Genomic DNA, 10,035 nt, shown 5'->3' on the forward strand with positions numbered 1-10,035 from the left:
CAGAATTTGATATTATTCTGATAGCAGATTTTTGCCGGGTGATGATGGACTTGAGGTGGTTACAGTCCAGTTAATTACTCTCCTTTACTAAGGATAATCGTTTATTTAGTTGTTTTATTTATATAGCATATTACTGCTTACTGAACTCGTTTATTTAGGTGAATTAACAACTACAGTGGAAAATATTGAAATGTAAAACAATTCAATATAATATTCCTTTAATTGATTTTGTGCAGTCTTAGTAAGCTGACTTGCACTATGCAAAATTATATTGCACCTTAATATATTTATCCATGACATCAGTACTTGTCATGATTCCTTACTTCCCAAGTTAATTATAAGTAAATGAAATACTTTACGCTCGAGAATACTTTGAAACTCTGCGCATGCGCGTATCCCAGCCAGGGAGGAAGGAGACGCCATTCCTACTAACGACGCCATATTAGCAGCGTGCAAGAGAGAGGCGCCATTGCAAGGAACTTGCTTGGTGTCATTTTATTCGCTCCTACAACCACGAGAGCGGTGCCACGTTCTTTCTGCACATAACGGTAGTGTCCTGGAACTAATTACCACTCCAGCCCGTAGTTGACGTCTTAGCAACAACAGTTCAAGACGAGGGACTTGGAGTCGTTCCCTTCATCAACGGTCACTTGGACTGGCAACTATTAATTACCTTATATATAGCACTGTGTACACATGTTTATATTTAGGCTAGTTGTCGTTAGGCCATTTATTTACACAAAAATCCAGTACGTTTACTCTAGCAATATTCCGTAATTATTTCAGGAATTCATGTTCATTAATATTTGTAAAAGAATTCTGCAATGTCAGATATATCGTTTCATATATTAGGAAGAATTCCTTATTATTAGATATGTCTGTAATTAGTTACGTAGAAGATTTCTACAATATAATTGCCTTCCAGCTCCGGAGTCCCCGCCACACAAGGAGCTAGGCTATCCCACCACCACCCGAGTCCCCGCCACACAAGAAGCTAGGCTATCCCACCACCACCCGGGTCCCCGCCACACAAGGAGCTAGGCCATCCCACCACCACCCGGGTCCACGCCACACAAGGAGCTAGACTATCCCACCACCACCCGAGTCCCCGCCACACAAGGAGCTAGGCTATCCCACCACCACCCGAGTCCCCGCCACACAAGAAGCTAGGCTATCCCACCACCACCCGGGTCCACGCCACACAAGGAGCTAGGCCATCCCACCACCACCCGGGTCCACGCCACACAAGGAGCTAGACTATCCCACCACCACCCGAGTCCCCGCCACACAAGGAGCTAGGCTATCCCACCACACAAGGAGCTAGGCTATCCCACCACCACCCGAGTCCCCACCACACAAGGAGCTAGGCTATCCCACCACCACCCGAGTCCCCACCACACAAGGAGCTAGGCTATCCCACCACCACCCGGGTCCCCGCCACACAAGGAGCTAGACTATCCAACCACCACCCGGGTCCCCGCCACACAAGGAGCTAGGCTATCCCACCACCACCCGAGTCCCCACCACACAATTAGCTAGGCTATCCCACCACCACCCGAGTCCCCGCCACACAAGGAGCTAGGCTATCCCACCACCACCCGGGTCCCCACCACACAAGGAGCTAGGCTATCCCACCACCACCCGAGTCCCCGCCACACAAGGAGCTAGGCTATCCCACCACCACCCGAATCCCCACCACACAAGGAGCTAGGCTATCCCACCACCACCCGGGTCCCTGCCACACAAGGAGCTAGGCTATCCCACCACCACCCGAGTCCCCACCACACAAGGAGCTAGGCTATCCCACCACCACCCGAGTCCCCGCCACACAAGGAGCTAGGCTATCCCACCACCACCCGGGTCCCCGCCACACAAGGAGCTAGGCTATCCCACCACCACCCGAGTCCCCACCACACAAGGAGCTAGGCTATCCCACCACCACCCGAGTCCCCGCCACACAAGGAGCTAGGCTATCCCACCACCACCCGAGTCCCCACCACACAAGGAGCTAGGCTATCCCACCACCACCCGAGTCCCCGCCACACAAGGAGCTAGGCTATCCCACCACCACCCGAGTCCCCACCACACAAGGAGCTAGGCTATCCCACCACCACCCGAGTCCCCGCCACACAAGGAGCTAGGCTATCCCACCACCACCCGAGTCCCCACCACACAAGGAGCTAGGCTATCCCACCACCACCCGAGTCCCCGCCACACAAGGAGCTAGGCTATCCCACCACCACCCGACTCTCCGCCACACAAGGAGCTAGGCTATCCCACCACCACCCGAGTCCCCACCACACAAGGAGCTAGGCTATCCCACCACCACCCGAGTCCCCGCCACACAAGGAGCTAGGCTATCCCACCACCACCCGAGTCCCCACCACACAAGGAGCTAGGCTATCCCACCACCACCCGAGTCCCCGCCACACAAGGAGCTATGCTATCCCACCACCACCCGAGTCCCCACCACACAAGGAGCTAGGCTATCCCACCACCACCCGAGTCCCCGCCACACAAGGAGCTAGGCTATCCCACCACCACCCGAGTCCCCACCACACAAGGAGCTAGGCTATCCCACCACCACCCGGGTTCCCGCCACACAAGGAGATAGGCTATCCCACCACCACCCGAGTCCCCACCACACAAGGAGCTAGGCTATCCCACCACCACCCGGGTCCCCGCCACACAAGGAGCTAGGCTATCCCACCACCACCCGGGTCCCCACCACACAAGGAGCTAGGCTATCCCACCACCACCTTCACCTGCAACAATTTCCTCGACACAACACGTCGTCAGTGGAGTGTGGCAACCGATTTCACATCTCTTATTTTACAGCTAAGCTGTTAATGTTTGTCTGTAGATAAATAACCCTACAGTATATTAATGATCTCCTATTGAGATCAATTGTACTAACCCATTGATTCATCATAAACTATTGGTATTACTGTAGAATATTGAAGTACATTTACCTCTAATTATTTTTATATAACCAATTTTATCCATATTCAATTACTTCAGTGAAGAACCAGCACTGAAATCATGCTTGGGATATATTAGTCATTTCACATGTAACCCCCCATTTTGGGTGAGTTAATTTGACTCATAATACAGTCCCTTTAATATTCAATGTATTATTAATTAAGAACATCCATAGGAGACTAGTTCATGGAATTAATATCAAACCACTTGCTCCACCTAGTTTTCCACGTATTCACAAAAAGTTGTGGTCCTTCGTAGCTATCGAAAATATTATTAATTTTAATGATTTACATGAGTCAAGTTTTCCCACACCCATGCAGCAAACACAACTAGGTAAGTACAACTAGGTGAGTACTGGCCCATCACTGGTCCATCCCTGGTCCATCATCCTTGGCTCATCACTGGTCCATCACTGGTTCGTCACTGGTCCGTCATTACTGCTCCATCAATGGTCCATCACTGGTCTGTCATCACTGGTCCATCACTGGTCCATTGCTGGTGATGGTTCCCAACCACTGGGAAGGGGTCAGGATAAGGATTAGGGATGGGACGGGGGGAAGGAATGGTGTCCAACCACGGGGAAGGGGCCAGGATAAGGATTAGGGATGGGACGGGGGGAAGGAATGGTGTGCAACCACTGGGAAGGAGCCAGGATAAGGATTAGGGATTGGACAGGGGAAAGGAATGGTGTCCAACCACTGAGAAGAGGTCAGGATAAGAACTAGGGATGGGAAGGAGGGAAAGGAATGGTGCCCAACCTCTTGTGGACGTTCGGAGATTGAACGCCAACCTGCATGAAGCCAGACCGTCGCTCTACCGTCCACCCCAAGTGGATGGGTAGAGAGAGAGAGAGACAGACAGAGACAGACAGAGGCCGACATAATTAAATACAGACAGAAATTAAAATTAAAAATCAGTTTTTTTCCTGTCACTCAGCTGCCAACTGGAATTCCTGACCATAACGTGGTGAGACTTGCTTTTCAAGGTCTCCGGGAAGGTCTGGAATGGTATAGTTTACCTACTATATAGTTCTCCGATCTCCGTTCTCTATAATTTAGAGAACGGAGGCTTCACTAATAGGGTAGACTAGCGCGAAGGAGTATCTCTAATGTGTCTCAACCTTGACCCAAGCGACAACGGATATCCGGATTACCAGTCAGCTTTCCGCTGCCTCGTTAGAGGGGGGAAGGGGAGGTATTAACCCTCTTAGTAATGATAGATATGAGGCGCGCGCGTGTGCGTGTGTGTACATCCTCTAATTACTCAACACGAAGCTGCTATCAGGACAATATCTAACTCTGGCCCCAGACATCACTCGGTACCCCTACTCAAATCTCCGAATATATTAGATATTAAGTCACTGCGCATCCTCTCATGTGTATTTTATATATATAAAACGCTGAACTGTAATGTCATTCCTGACCTTAAAAGCTTCCTAGAAGGTTGTAACAGAACCTATGGGCACCACATCAGAAACAAATACCTATTTGATATTCCAAGAGTACGACTTAATCAAACTAGAGATGCTCTACAAATCAAGGGACCCAGAATGTGGAATGACCTACCCAATCATCTCAAAGGCTGTACCTCTCTCAATCAGTTTAAGATGAAAACAAAGTACTACCTAATTAATTTCATGTAACATACCTTACCCCTAAATGTCAACCTATGTCTTACTATTTTTTTAAACAAAGCTGTTTGTTGACCAACTTGTATATTGGCTATTTTCTACCATGTTCCCCCTTTTTAATCTTTAATTAGTTTCTTTCAATGCAATTTATACCTGAAGCTCAATTACTTTTAAGTTTTAGTCTAAGTGTTTTTTCCCCACCTCTCCTTGCCCGAAACGCTATGCGTACTAGTGGCTTTAGGTATTGTATGTACTAGCTCTATCTATAAATCAATCTGTGTAAACTTAATCTGTGTAAACACTCTATGCAAATTAAGGGACCTAGTCTATGGAACTCACTCCCTAGTGAATTGAAAAACTGTAAAACTTTTGCCTTATTTAAAAGCAAAACCAAAAAGTACCTAACTTCATCTATTTAGTTTCCTACACTGAGCTTTAAATTTGCTCTGTACCTAGTTGGTACCCAATCTCCTAATTTGTATGTAATATCAAACAACCTTATCATTGTGTTCATTGCTGTCTTCTTTTATGTGCTAGCCATATGCTGTATTGTTACTACCAATTTTTGTCAACTACCATTCAAGCTGTCATTGCAATCAATCTTATATTGTTTCTGCTGTATTGTGCCTACCAATTTGTTGTCAACTACCATTTTAAGCTGTCATTGCAATCAATCATAGCTACCTATGTACTTTAATATACTGTACCTATAATTTTCTCTCATCTTTTTTTTTTTTCATTCCATGTAATCTGTTATCATTTTTTTGTCTATAAATTTTGCAAGTATTTACCTCCTTAAAATTTTCTTAGATTAAGGACCTGCCCGAAACGCTGCGCGTGCTAGTGGCTTTACAAGACTGTAATTACCATAATTGTATCCTCACATTCCTTATGTACATTCTTGTATATGCATAAATAAATAAATAAATAAATAAATCAGAATGTTTGTAACTCTGCATCTATGTATGTACTTTTCCTAAATAAAATATTATTATTATTATTAGTAGTAGTAGTATCTCGAACCCATTGTTGATGTGACGACTTATACCTAATTTTGTAACTAGCTCATCAAGATTGTAACTTGCTTAGCTAAATGAATTGTGGGGTTCAGTCCCTGAGCCCATTATGTGCCTCTGTAACCCTTTCCACTACCGCCCACAAAATGGGTATGGGTTGCATAATAAATGAACTAAACTAAACTCCTGCCCGAAACGCTTTGAGTAATAGTGGTTTTAGGCATTGTATGTACTAGCTCTATCTATGAATGCATCAACGTTTTGTATCTCACCTTGTATGTATGTACTTTACCTGAATAAATATTTGTATTTGTATTTTGTATATCAAGTAAATTAAACGTCGGCAAAGATCAGTAACCAAAGAAAATGGAAAGAGCAATGTGGCGAGTAAGCGAGCGAGCGAGTGACGTCATCACAACAAAGATTGCTATTCGAGTGTCCACGACTCGTGGGGGTGTTCGGGCGGGAAGGTCGGCCATCTTGGCGCGCGGATTGAATGCTCCTGGCTGGACTTTCTTTCCACACCTTACCTGGAACTCATCTTTAATTCAGCTGGCTTCTTTGGGCCAGTGTGTGCTCACTGCAGCTACCCAGGGGCTCACAGGACCGGGGGAGGCCGGAGCCTCCCTAATGGACGCCTCCCCGAGCGGGGGCGCCATGGATGTTGACAGCAAGTCCCAGAGAGGAAAACGTCTGCTAGAAGATGAGTCGGCTGATGCTGCCCCAGAGCGAGATGCTAAGAGGATATCCTCCCCTTCAGAAGACCTTAGTCTTGTGGTACCCCGTTCCTCGTTTGTGGTAGTCCTAATCCAGTCAGAATCAGGTCAGTGCGTCTTTGCAAATCCTCGTACCTTAGGTGCAGCAATCGAGGCTTCCACATTGTGGCCACATTGCCTGCCTGAGACCATACGTACCCTGGGTAGGGGTGCAGCACTGAAGCTACATATCAGAAAGGAGGCTCTATCACACATCTGTGTATCCGACATTAATAAGTTGGGGGACTGGCCTGTCAGGTGCCGACAGGTATTGTCGCAGGAGGAGGAGTCTCGGGCCCGGTATGGGAAGATTGGCCCAATTGACCAGAGTGTAGATGTGGATGACATCCAGGCCGCTCTGCAGGTATTAGGGGGTGCATCAGTGAGATTATTGGAAGTTACCAGGATTCGCGGAGCAGCAGGGCCGACATCCATGGTCCGTGTAAAGTTCGATGGGCACCTCCCTGACAGAGTGGCACTACACAGGACCTCGTATCAGGTTCAGCCCTACAATTTCCCTGTTTTACGATGTTACGCTTGTCATCTATTGGGCCACAGTCGCCTGACCTGCCGTAATACAGCACGTTGTGCAAACTGCGGCAAAACTGGCCATTCAGACAGAGATAACGGTGGGTGCTCTGCTGCACCTCGCTGCTTTTTATGCCATGGCCATCATAAGGTTACGTCTAAGAGTTGCCCTGTATATCTTGAGGCCCTCCAGTTGGACATCGATCACAAAACAGCGGGGACACCTCGACATGAGCTGTTCCAGAAGTTGCGTACCCTCAATCAGCCTATCGCTTCTTCTCGCCTCCAGGTTCCCCCTGGTCGGGCCTCTTCACAAGTAGGAACTAGCAGACGCTCTTGCCTGTCCCAGTCACATGCCACATACGCCCAGGTTGCTAATCGATTTTCCCTCCTGGGTAGCCTTGACATTGACGGAAACTCATCCACGGATACAGACATAGACGCTCAGTCTCGGCCAGAGCCTAGCACTCGTCACCCTCCTGCCTTTCCTCAAAGAAGCCAACACCAGCGTCGTCGACACTCCCATCGATCAGGAGGTACTGCTCCAACAGACAGCCCTGATGATCCTCTGGTCCCCCAGGCACTTTCCCAAGGGATTGTGACACCGGGGGAACATGAGGCCCAGAGTGAGGCTCCCACCAGTCGCAGACGCCGTCAAGAGAGTTCGCGAGCCGACCACCGCTTCTGTCAGGCAGAGAGAAGCATAGATCAACATCCTCTTGACTGGAAGTCATTGATACCACATATTTTACTTACTTTGTATGAAGGTTTTATGGCTTTTTCTAGTGGTTCCCCCTTTGGAGACGTCTGTGCACTGGTGGTCAAAAAGTTAGCTGTTGTATTTCAGGGATAATGGCGCCCCATCCTGAGAATACTGTGGTGTTTTGGAATGCCCGCTCCCTTTTTAGGAAGACCCAATTTTTACGCAATTTTATCGCCAGCGCACCACCGTTGATCGTGGGACTCTGTGAGACTTGGCTGACAGACGATCTTTCCTTCACAGTGCCGGGGTATTCTGTCTATAGACAAGATCGGCCAGTACGGGGTGGAGGGGGACTTGCCCTCTTGGTCAGGGACTCAGTTCCCAGCTCCTTGCTCCGGATTCACTCCTTCCCGGGTGGACATTTAGAATTCATGGCAGTGAAGGTCGCCCTCTCCCATGGGTGGGGCACCTTTGGAGTTCTGTATAACCTCTGTCTACCGGTAACGAAGAAGGAACTAGAACACTATTTTGGTCAGATCACAGACACCTGCCTCGTCATGGGTGACTTTAACGCTCGGCACTCATCATGGCAACCCATGCTATCGGGTCGCCACCACAACATGGCTGGCCGAGCCCTATTTCAGTTTCTCCTTGACTCCCCAGACCTCTCCTTACTGACGCCGCCAGGTTTGGGAACTCGGATAGACCCGCTAAATGGCCATTCTTCAACACTCGATCTTTGCATTGGAAGAGGCCCCTTCACGATGGCGCAGATATGGACCGGGCCGTACCTGGGTAGTGATCACCTGCCCATCGTCATCTCCTTCGGGGGCACTGTTCGTCCTGCTCTGACCTCCCGTAGATCCAAATGGATCTTCTCGGAAGAGGGGTGGCATGGCTATGAGGCGGATGACTGGTTGACCCTTCCCCAGTTACTGCAGATCTCCATGGGTCAGCAGATGCTCTCTCTGAGTCCCTCTTCAGTGTAGGCTCTCGGCATTTCAGGAGGACTAGTGGCCAGACAACCAATTCTTCCCGCCGTGGGGCACCGTGGTGGACTCCTGAATGTCGGCAGGCAGTACTGGACCGGCGACGTGCGTGGAATTCGTGGCGGCGCCACCCTACTCCACTGCAGCGGCAGACCTTCCGCAGGGCGGATGCCAGGTGTAGACAAACAGTCCTCCTTGCCAAACGCAAGGCCTGGGCTAATTACTGTGCCTCTCTCCGATTCGACTCCTCCTCTGCGGGAGCCTGGGCCTTTGTTCGTAAGATGACAGGTAGGTACTCCCGGCCTACCATCCCACTCAGAGACCCCAGTGGCAATGGGGGCCTAGGGGAAGTACAAATAGCCGAACTCTTGGCTGACCACTTTGAAGATGTTTACCGTTCCCCGCTCCTCTCTGTGAGTTCCATAGGTTGGGGCTCCCGACAGGGTATAGGACTAGCTCAGGACCTGGATCGCCCATTTACATCTGTTGAGCTGAAGGACGCTCTGTCACTCTCTAGGTCGGGCACTATGCCAGGGATAGACAACGTCCCATATGAATTTGTTCGAGAACTTTCAGTCCCACCTCCTTTACTTCTACAACGCCTGCTGGTCCTCTGGTGTCTTCCCTGCCCCGTGGAAACACGCCATTCTTCTACCATTGGCCAAGTCAGGGAAGGATCCGTCTGTCCCGACTTCATATCGGCCCATTAGTTTGCTTCCATGTCTCGGGAAACTGATGGAACGTCTTGTTCACACCCGGCTACAATGGGTGGTGGAAACCTCAGGTCTCCTACCTGAGGGTATCAGTGGATTTCGGCCGGGAAGAAGCACGATGGACTGCCTCCTCTCCTTGGAACATCGAATAATGGACACTTATCGACGGAGAAGAGTGCTCCTTGCAGCATTCTTCGATTTCAAGAGTGCATTTGACTCTGCTTCTCATTCTGCTGTCCTTCAGAGTCTGGCTCGACTAGGTCTCTCGGGTCCGGCGTTAAGGTGGTTCCAAAACTATCTACAGGGCCGCTCATTCAAAGTGGCGGTTGGTGGAGTCGTCTCTACATCCCGCCCTGTCTCGCGTGGTGTCCCTCAGGGAGCGATTCTGAGCCCACTACTATTCTCTATTCTTCTGTCTGATCTCCCTGTATTCCGGGGGGTCCAGGTTTTAGCCTATGCCGATGATGTAACCCTCGTGGCGGATGGTGACACTCCTAGAGGCACAAGGCTCCCTGCAAAATGCCGTGACTGTGTTCTCAGCAATTGTGCTGGGGAAGGGGCTCTCCATTAACCCTGTGAAAAGTTGCGTCATGAGCTTCACCTGGACCCGCTTACCAGACCAGCCAGTGGTGACCCTCGGGGGCTGTCGTCTCCCGATCGCTACCGGACACAGGTGGCTGGGGGTCGTTCTAGATAGCCCTCGGCTGACGTGGAGGCGC

This window comes from Procambarus clarkii, chromosome 41 (genome assembly GCF_040958095.1).
Source record: "Procambarus clarkii isolate CNS0578487 chromosome 41, FALCON_Pclarkii_2.0, whole genome shotgun sequence".
Taxonomy (NCBI): Eukaryota; Metazoa; Arthropoda; class Malacostraca; order Decapoda; family Cambaridae; genus Procambarus; species Procambarus clarkii.